At 45.3% G+C, this 7,115-nt stretch overlaps 1 long non-coding RNA gene across 1 annotated transcript; it reads left to right on the forward strand.

Moving 5' to 3' along the window:
• The first annotated feature begins 627 nt into the window (after positions 1-627).
• Positions 628-4,161, forward strand: LOC117482622. Its single transcript, XR_004555903.1, has 4 exons — positions 628-709; positions 1,650-1,810; positions 3,723-3,763; positions 3,897-4,161. It is a non-coding gene; the product is annotated as an uncharacterized LOC117482622 (long non-coding RNA).
• The last annotated feature ends 2,954 nt before the right edge of the window (positions 4,162-7,115 follow it).

Below are 7,115 nucleotides of genomic sequence, written 5' to 3' on the forward strand. Positions count from 1 at the left end.
GATAAATCCAAGTTGTTATTATTATTATTATATAATTACGATATATATTTTGTTTTAAATGTTAAAACTGTTAAAACAGTTTAGGAGGGTTAGGGTTCAATGGTTTAAAAAAGTGGATTTAATTAGAAAATGTAACTCATCATTAAACTCAGGATGTTGGATTTGATTTGTAGATCTTCTCGTTAACCTCAACAGACGCTGATGACTTGAATTGATTTCTGTTCATATTCCTGTCTAATGAACTTCCCCCCCCCCCCCCCCTCCTCTTCCTCTCTTCAGATTGGTCCAGCCCGCTTCAGAGCTCCAGAGCTTCTCTTCAGACCCGATCTGATTGGAGACGAGTCCTCTGGGTTTTGGCGTACGCCATCCAGAAGTCTGACATGGACCTGAGACGCACGCACGCTGCACTCCACCATGTGCTATTGTTCATGTTCATATTCTTGTTCATATCCTTGTTCATATCCTTGTTCATATTCTTGTTCATATTCTTGTTCATATTCTTGTTCATATTCTTGTTCTTGTTCTTGTGCATATTCCGCATATTCCTGTTTATATTCCTGTCTAATGAACTTCTCCCCCCCTCTTCTCCCCCCCCCTCTTCTCCCTCCCCCACAGAGAGCCTGCTATCTGTCTCTGAACCCTCAGAAAGACGAGACTCTAGAAAACAGAGAAGGCTCAATATGTGCTTCCTGACGGGAGCACGCTGAACGTGAGTCAGGAATACTCTTCCTCCTCTTCCCTCCTCCTCCTCCTCCTCACTCACCTTCTATGTAAATACTGCTATGTTTTTATAGCTTTCCTAAAATACTTCTATCTGTGTTTTTATTTTATTTTCCATCTTGCAGTGGCGAGCCGTCAGGTCCTCTCTGAGGGCCTAAGATATTCTACTAAATAATATTTAAAAACATTAAAAATATATATATTTTCTTTAATATATATTTTTTAAATATGTTTTTAGTTATATTTTTCATTAGTTTCACCAAAATAACTTGATTTAATTGTATTTAAAATAACATTTCCAAAGAAATATATCCTTTGAATCTGCCTGTTCAGTTTGAATGTGAAGGGTTAAATGAAAGCAGCTCGTCTCTGCGAGGTGAAGACAGGAGCTGATTGGTCCTGCTGTGAATTCACAGAGGGTCGCTATAGTAACTGAACGAGAGAGTAATGTCAACTGACAGTACAATTGACCAATCATATCTTCCCTCTAAATGGGTGGGTTTTAATTATCGCGGACTTTATGACAAGTTCCGCCCGCTGTGAAGCTTTTCTTGTTTCCATAGCAACAACAACTTCCTGTCAACAGCGTGAACTCGCCTTCAAAATAAAAGCATGCCAAATTACACTTAAGACATACAACTGTAACGAAAGTAACAAACACAATGCAATATCATTTTCAATGTCAAAGAACACACATTGGGTTCACAGGTGTTGTTCTGTGTGGTAGAGGGTCGCTGTCATTGATGCGTTTTGCACCCCGGGCCGTTGTTCTGATATTCCGCTGAAGTATACGCTGTGACGTAATAACTTGAGGGAAGGGGTGGAGGTCAGAGGGCCTAGGTATAAAAGTCACGGCTCGCCACCGCCATCTGGTAATAAACCTGTTTCCTCCTCCTCCTCTTCCTACCTCTCCCTCCTCCTCTCTTTAGATTGGTCCAGCCTGCTTCAGAGCTCCAGAGCTTCTCTTCAGACCCGATCTGATTGGAGACGAGTCCTCTGGGATTCACGAGGTTTTGGCGTACGCCATCCAGAAGTCTGACATGGACCTGAGACGCACGCTGCACTCCACCATCGTGCACCCTCATCAAAGGTGGGTCAGGAACACACAGTGTGAGGTTTTATGCATGGATCAACGCTGAAAAAACTACGGAAAAAACTACAAAAACCTTTAAAAGCTGCAGTTTGGTGGGGTGGTTGTGCAGCGTAGCATCATGGGAGTTGTAGTCTTCAGTGGTAAAAACCTCAGTTATACAAATGTGTCATAACTTCCTTTTTTTCTTCTATCTTCTGTATATATATAAAAAAAGGAACTTGAACACAATGTGTGATTTTCAGCGACTAGGGAATTAAAGGTCTTTTAGTGAAAACAAGCAGCGTAGCATCATGGGAGTTGTAGTCTTCAGTGGTAAACAGGGAGTGTCATAGCTTGCTTTTTGCTTCTGTAAAAAAACTACAACATGTGTTTTAAGAAGCAGCGTAGCATCATGGGAGTTAAGAGAGACAGCAAAGAGAGTAAATAAAGGATAAGAGGCATTACAATGTTTGAGTTTTATAATATATAATATATATAAATAATTAATCAAAATGCCTCTTGAGGGCATGAAGTGACAAAAACTTTCAACATGTCTCCATTAAAGCCCATTGTTCTTCAACAACACGTTCACATGTAAGAGGTTTATCTCTCATTCAGATCAATGGAAAGGCTCTCCTCTCACTGATTACTGCACATCACCATGGAAACCTTTGATCTCTGGGCTCAAGCACAGGTGTTTCATAACGTCGTTAGCTCAAACATAAACACCTGTGTGATGGAACTCGATGATGTCATAACTCCAACTGACATGCTCAGAACGCCACAGTACATCACATGATGGTTAACACTGTGGCCCTGAATAGTTCTACATCAAATCTGATGTTACGTAATGTGGTGTTACTATGGCAACGCATCCCTCGCCATAAAACACGATGTCGCTGTAACTCCAATGGACACGGTCCAATCGTCCCCCAATCTTCACCTGTATATCACCGGTCCATGCCTCAACAGCTCTACGCCAAATCTGAGATCTCACCATATGCCGTTTCCATGGAAACGCATCCCTCGCCATTGTTTGTTTGTTTGTAGCCTTTATTTAACCAGGTTAAAAAATCCCATTGAGATCAACGATCTCTTTTTCAAGGGAGACCTGCGGTACATTAGTTACACATAAAAACAACAGAAAACAAAAAGGACATCACAACATAATTACAGGGGTATAAATTAGCAACCTATTTACAGTGAGAGCCATAAAACACGATGTTGTCGTAACTCATATGAAAATGGTCAAAACACCACCAGACTTCAGATGACAGTTAATGGTCCAGCCTTCAACATGTCAATGTGCCATTAGTGAGTTTTCCTCAAAAGCTGTTGCCATAGCAACGCATCCCTCGCCGTAAAACACGATATTGCTATAACTCCTATGAAAATGGTCAAAAAGTGCTCAAACTTCACATGTGTGCTAACAGTCCAGCTGTGAAGACATCTACGTGACCGTTTTCAGATTTTTTCAAATGCCGTTGCTATGGCAACACAATGCTCGCCATGAAACACGTTTTTCTCATAACTTCAGTGAAAATGTTCCAAACGGCCCAAAACTTCACAGGTTTGGAAACGATGCAGCCATCAACACATTTAAGCGTATTCTGGGGTTTCATCAAATACCGTTGTCATGGCGACAGATCATTCGCCATCAAGTTAGTTCAATAGTTTGCAGTTAAAATATTCTGCTGCTTTTCCAAGCCTTTTTACTTTCTTCTCTCATCACCCATTCAAGCCCCCAGTGTTCATGTATCATTTCAATCTAAATTCTTCACTTTCTTCTTACACATTACATTTCAGCATAGCAGTTCAGCGTCAGCTTTTCAGCATAGAGCATTCTCACTAGCAATTTCTTCAGGAATTGCATTCTCTAGTTTACTGTTGTTGTTCTGTGTTTAAATGCTGTGTGTGTTTGTTTCCCCAGATCTCTGCTCCTCAGGAGAGGCTGTACTCCACATGGATCGGGTGAGAACTCAGTGTTTCATTCACTATTTTTGTGCCATTTTAATAAAAATGTTTTTAATTGAGACACTTTTAGTAACTCCACTACTTCCTACTGCTGCTAATGAGCTTTTCTCTGCATTATGTCACCCTTCAGAGGCTCCATCCTGGCGTCGTTGGACACCTTTAAGAAGATATGGGTTTCAAAGCGTGAATATGAAGAAGACAGAGCGCGGGCCATCCACAGGAAGACCTTCTAGATCCAGAGGGTCCCAAAACACCCCGAAATACTGCAGGAGACCCCTACACTTCCGCTTATCCACCCCCAGAGAAACATGCAGGAACCTGTGTTTTTCCTTATTTACCTGCTTCTTCATTCCCCCTGCACACACACACTTACACTCTCACACACACACACACACACACACACACACACACACACACACACACACACACACACACACACACACACACACACACACACTCACACACAGACACACACACACACTCTGAAGTATTGGTATTGCTCTCTTGCCTCCTCTCTGCAGGCGGTTCAATATCATCAAACGTTAAATAAATCTAAATGTGGAAATTCCTTAAAAGTTAGATTTTCTCACATTTCGTTGTTATTTTATATTCTAAATATTCAGAGTGTGTGTGTGTTAGGGATGCATATCGTTGACTTTTTTACGATACCGATACCGATACCACTGAACGATACATATCGTGATACTTTCATGTTGCCCTTTCACAGCGTAGGGTATCACCTGCTGAACTGAACACTCTCTCGCTTGGCACGCTGCTTCCCTGAACACAAAGGTACTTGGTTGCCATACGAGACAGCATTGGTTGGAGGTTGGATGTGTTGCCACCTTTCCCAGAAATAAACTTCTTGCAGTGGTTACAGACCCCACCATTCAGACTGGCAGTGGTTACAGACCCCACCATTCAGACTGGTAGTGGTTACAGACCCCACCATTCAGACTGGTAGTGGTTACAGACCTCACCATTCAGACTGGTAGTGGTTACAGACCCCACCATTCAGACTGGTAGTGGTTACAGACCCCACCATTCAGACTGGCAGTGGTTACAGACCGCACCATTCAGACTGGTAGTGGTTACAGACCCCACCATTCAGACTGGCAGTGGTTACAGACCTCACCATTCAGACTGGTAGTGGTTACAGACCCCACCATTCAGACTGGTAGTGGTTACAGACCCCACCATTCAGACTGGTAGTGGTTACAGACCCCACCATTCAGACTGGCTGTGGTTACAGACCCCACCATTCAGACTGGCAGTGGTTACAGACCCCACCAGTCAGACTGGTAGTGGTTACAGACCTCACCATTCAGACTGGCAGTGGTTACAGACCCCACCATTCAGACTGGCAGTGGTTACAGACCCCACCATTCAGACTGGCAGTGGTTACAGACCCCACCATTCAGACTGGTAGTGGTTACAGACCCCACCATTCAGACTGGTAGTGGTTACAGACCTCACCATTCAGACTGGTAGTGGTTACAGACCCCACCATTCAGACTGGTAGTGGTTACAGACCCCACCATTCAGACTGGCTGTGGTTACAGACCCCACCATTCAGACTGGCAGTGGTTACAGACCGCACCATTCAGACTGGTAGTGGTTACAGACCCCACCATTCAGACTGGCAGTGGTTACAGACCTCACCATTCAGACTGGTAGTGGTTACAGACCCCACCATTCAGACTGGTAGTGGTTACAGACCCCACCATTCAGACTGGTAGTGGTTACAGACCCCACCATTCAGACTGGCTAGTGTTACAGACCCTCACCATTCAGACTGGTAGTGGTTACAGACCCCACCATTCAGACTGGCAGTGGTTACAGACCCCACCATTCAGACTGGCAGTGGTTACAGACCCCACCATTCAGACTGGCAGTGGTTACAGACCGCACCATTCAGACTGGTAGTGGTTACAGACCCCACCATTCAGACTGGCAGTGGTTACAGACCCCACCATTCAGACTGGCAGTGGTTACAGACCCCACCATTCAGACTGGTAGTGGTTACAGACCTCACCATTCAGACTGGTAGTGGTTACAGACCCCACCATTCAGACTGGTAGTGGTTACAGACCTCACCATTCAGACTGGTAGTGGTTACAGACCCCACCATTCAGACTGGTAGTGGTTACAGACCTCACCATTCAGACTGGCAGTGGTTACAGACCCCACCATTCAGACTGGTAGTGGTTACAGACCCCACCATTCAGACTGGTAGTGGTTACAGACCTCACCATTCAGACTGGCAGTGGTTACAGACCCCACCATTCAGACTGGCAGTGGTTACAGACCCCACCATTCAGACTGGCAGTGGTTACAGACCCCACCATTCAGACTGGTAGTGGTTACAGACCTCACCATTCAGACTGGTAGTGGTTACAGACCCCACCATTCAGACTGGTAGTGGTTACAGACCCCACCATTCAGACTGGTAGTGGTTACAGACCTCACCATTCAGACTGGCTGTGGTTACAGACCCAACACTTCAGACTGGTAGTGGTTACAGACCTCACCATTCAGACTGGTAGTGGTTACAGACCCCACCAGTCAGACTGGTAGTGGTTACAGACCTCACCATTTCAGACTGGCAGTGGTTACAGACCCCACCATTCAGACTGGCAGTGGTTACAGACCCCACCATTCAGACTGGCAGTGGTTACAGACCCCACCATTCAGACTGGTAGTGGTTACAGACCTCACCATTCAGACTGGCAGTGGTTACAGACCCCACCATTCAGACTGGTAGTGGTTACAGACCCCACCATTCAGACTGGTAGTGGTTACAGATCCACCATTCAGACTGGTAGTGGTTACAGACCCACCATTCAGACTGGCAGTGGTTACAGACCCCACCATTCAGACTGTGGTTACAGACCCCCATTCGACTGGCAGTGGTTACAGACCCCACCATTCAGACTGGCAGTGGTTACAGACCCCACCATTCAGACTGGCAGTGGTTACAGACCCACCATTCAGACTGGCAGTGGTTACAGACCCCACCATTCAGACTGGCAGTGGTTACAGACCCCACCATTCAGACTGGCAGTGGTTACAGACCCCACCATTCAGACTGGCATGTGGTTTACAGACCCCACCATTCAGACTGGCAGTGTGGGTTACAGCACCGCACCATTCAGACTGGCCAGTGGTTACAGACCCCACCATATCAGACTGGAAGTGGTTACAGAACACTCACACCATTCAGGACTGGTAGTGGTTACAGACCCAACCATTCAGACTGGTAGTGGTTACCAGACCCCACCATTCAGAACGGTATGGTACCCCCTGGCAGTGGTTACAGACCCCACCATTCAGACTGGTCAGTGGTTTA

Source organism: Trematomus bernacchii, unplaced genomic scaffold (assembly GCF_902827165.1).
Source record: "Trematomus bernacchii unplaced genomic scaffold, fTreBer1.1, whole genome shotgun sequence".
Lineage (NCBI taxonomy): Eukaryota > Metazoa > Chordata > Actinopteri > Perciformes > Nototheniidae > Trematomus > Trematomus bernacchii.